Raw genomic sequence first — 4,090 nt, forward strand, 5'->3', positions numbered from 1 at the left:
AGAGCGATCGTCTGGTAATTTGACGGTTCCTGGTTTGATTCCGGTGTTCTGCCGGTGTTCTGGGCTCCTTACTGTGTCGAATTGCGTGTCGAGCAAGTGTTTGAGCAAGCACTCCGGATGAGCATGGTTGATTCTGTCATGAATGTGAGGCATTCACATGTAAAGCGTTATATAAAAGCAGACCATTTACATTCTGTGTAAGTAAACCAACAGAGTGAACATATCCAATAGAGAAAGAGAAAATGCGTATCTTATCTCATTGGTATTTAATTGCTTGTTGAAATAAACAAGCAAACAAAGTACAAAATACTGTAAAAAAAATAAAAATGTAAAAGACTGGTTTACATCCATTCAGATGTTGGAATCTAGTATTAAAAGTAAAATGGTCTGGAATCGACTCTTGTAATGGATGAATGAATGAATGAATGAAAACTTTATTTAACAGATTGCAGAATGGGTACAATACAGTACGGCTCAATACATACAATTGTTAAGGGGATGCAGACCTGAGAAAGACGTTTGTCTTGTTTCCATCAGGGTCCCCCATTTTCAATTCATATAGAGTATATGGAATATGGAATCGGACTAGAATCAAACATTTCTGGAATTGTCTAACTGCCCTTACCTCTTGGTGTTTACTGGTGGTTGTCATCAAATATTAATGGTACAAACTTACTGCCACCTACTGCATTTGGAGGGTGTGGACACCCTGGCCCCATCTAGCAATGTTCAAACTCAGATTTTCCTATAATAACTCCATCCCTCAAATACTGTACTATTGTGTAAATTATGGTATTTAAGTACAAGAGTACAAAAGGCCTTTGACACGGTCAATCACTCCATTCTGATTGACAAGCTAAAAGCAATTGGTTTTGATAGTCTATCAGTGAGCTGGATGCAATCCTACCTTGAGGGGAGGGAACAGATGGTGGAGGTAAACGGTACCCTATCCCCCCCCCTCACAGTGAGCTGTGGTGTTCCACAAGGAAGCATACTAGGACCGCTACTGTTCCTAATTTATGCAAATGACATGTCGTCAGCTTGTGACTGCAACTTGTTCCTGTTTGCGGACGACTCAGCCCTGCTGGTCTCTGACAAGAACAAGTTACAGGTTGAAAAAACCCTCAGCTCGGAACTAGGCAGAATCTGCATATGGCTCGCTGATAACAAACTATCATTACACATGGGCAAAACAGAGTCCATTCTCTTCGGTTCAAATAACAAACTCAGCAAGACCGACGGCTTCTCAGTTACAGTGGGTGACAATATTGTCACAAGGAAAGATGAAATTACCTACCTGGGTTCCATCCTAGAGGCTAATCTCTCCTGTGACAAAATGGCATCCAATGTAATAAAAAAAGTCAACCAACGAACTCGATTCTTGTACCGGATCTCCTCTCTGGTAAACAAGAACACCCTGAAGACTCTGGCAGGAGCACTCATTCAGGGGTACTACGACTATGCTTGCACCTCATGGTACCAAAGCACCTCAAAGGCGCTAAAAACAAAATTACAAACATCTCAAAACAAACTGGTCAGACTACTGCTTGACCTTACTCCTAGAACCCACCTCACCCCTGCCCACTTCGACAACCTAGGATGGCTTAGAGTAGACGACAGAGTACAACAACTTGCAATGGGCCTGGTCTACAAGATACACTACACGACCAAGGTACCCATGTACATGTCAAAATACTTCCCAAAGGTCAGTGAATACCACGATCACAACACCAGAGGGAGCTCCACAAATCATGTTAAACCCAGATTCGGCTCAAATAAGGGACTAAACACGTTTCGCAATTATGCCACATCAATGTGGAACGCCCTACCCAAAGCTGTAAAGGAATGTGGATCACTACCCACTTTCAAAACCTCTCTCAAGGGACACCTACGGGAGACTGCAATTCAACACTGGCCCCTGTAAATATCCTAACCCAACCCCCTCCAATGTACAGTCATTTACCTAGTATGGTTTTGTCAATAGTTCAATGTACAATTGTGTTTGTTTGTACAGTGTCTCCCCCCCCCCCCCCTCAATGTACAGTGTTACTTGTTTATACAGTTCTTCTTAAAATAGAGCTGTAAACATTAAAGTATTCAAATCTAAGGCACACTAGTGATTGGAAAATAATTAAAATACCTTTATTTTACATGGTCAAAATAGATAAAAGATGACCAACACACTGCAACCCGCAATGGTCCTCATCAGGATCATTGACATCTAATGTTGCTGTTTAGAAACACTCAAGCAACAAGTCCTTCCTTGTGTCATCAAACCATCACTATTATTACATTCACACTGTTATCACTATTACTACACTGTTACTATGTTTTATGTTCTATTAGTATGACCTATTCTGCCTGCACCCCCATGCTGCTATGACATCTGAATTTCCCCAAGGGGATTAATAAAGGAACACTTGACTTGACTTGAAATGCAACACATGAACTATGCAAAGAGCACCTGTATGTGACCACGGCCACGACCTAGTAGCACCTCTGTTCTCCAAACAGAGTTACTGTATACTCTTCCTTCACAGTTGACTGCTACAACCTGAACTGCTACTTGTCAAATTCAAGATAACCTTAACCATTTATATCTACAGTATGTGTATAACAACTTCAACACACTCCAATCTACAACCAGTGCCCCCCCCCCCCCCCCACACACACTCTACAACCAGTGCCTGGCCCCCCAGTACCCCCCCCCCCCCCCCCACACACATACACACACTGCAGTGCCCTCCTCTCTATAGCCAGCCCCCCCAGTCTGCAGCCAATGCACCCTCCCTATTTACTCATGTGCTCTGCAATCTCTACTCTGCAGCAAGCAGTACTGACACAAAGATTGGCATCCTCCCTCCCCACCATTCTCCAATCTGCAGCCAGCACAGCTGATACACAAATGATTCATGCCCTGGCCTTGACCATTCCTCACTCAAATTGTCATCTAATAAGTGACTAAGCATAAGAAATCTGTTTCCAAGATTATTCCTAATTATTCTGGTAATCCAAAATCGAATTAATATCATGCCCAACTAATAAGCCTAACCTTGTAAAATACAATATTTTCAGAGGATATATTTTTAAACGTGAAGCCTTAACAAGAGCTTCCCCACCCCAGGGGTCTTGGTCAACTCTGGTAAAAACAAAATGAGTGTCCATTTAGCAGGCATCAACATTTTATTCCCTGAATATTCTTACAAGATTTATTCTTGTAAATCGTGTTTGCGGCTGCCAGATGAGAATCTGTCCACTTTGGTTTGTTGAATGTAATTCTTTATTTGGTCAAATTCATCACTTCAAACACATTTGTTTTTAATGGTTAAAGTAACCAAATACTGTATTTTTTACTGTTGTTAGTACTGATACAAATGGGTACTAGCACTGAGTGAATTCAACATTAGCATCATTGAAATGAATGACAACTGCAGTTGTCATTCATTTCAATGACGCTAATGCTTGCTAGTTGTTTTTAGGGTAGTTAAAAGAAAGAATAATATTATGGACTCACTGTATATTTTCCAGATAACTGTTTTCCAATTGTAGGGGGAATTAAAATAAAATAACAATATTAAAAATATCATTCACATGAACAGATTAACTACTCTCAAAAACAAAGGACCGTCTGAATAATTAATGAAACAAATAGCCTATAATAAAATAAAGATAATACTTTAATTTAAACTAGAAGCGACACATCTGGACAACTATAGAATACTTCCGGAACCAGAAGGGGCGTGTTTGGGGGGGCGGCCAACTACGAAAAAATAAAGGCGGGACTTTGTCTCTGACGCATGGCGCATTTGAAGACCCTGGTAAACTCGTAAAATGGTAAATCAATCACATGGCGAACAGGCGAACTAGTCCACATCCTAGAGTTATCATTGGAAAACACAGTTTGGGTATTTTGTTTTGGTCAGGGGGGGTAGTGATTTACATAATATTGTAAAAAAAAAAAAAAAAAAAAAGGTATTGATGCACATCTAACTATAAAGGAAGCAATTTATGTCTGTTTGCGTGAGTTTGTGTATGCATGTCTGTGGTGCACATATCTTGAGAACCGTTCATCCAATTGACTTCACGCTTG

This window comes from Notolepis coatsorum, assembly GCF_963971535.1.
Source record: "Notolepis coatsorum genome assembly, chromosome: 8".
NCBI classification, from domain to species: domain Eukaryota; kingdom Metazoa; phylum Chordata; class Actinopteri; order Aulopiformes; family Paralepididae; genus Notolepis; species Notolepis coatsorum.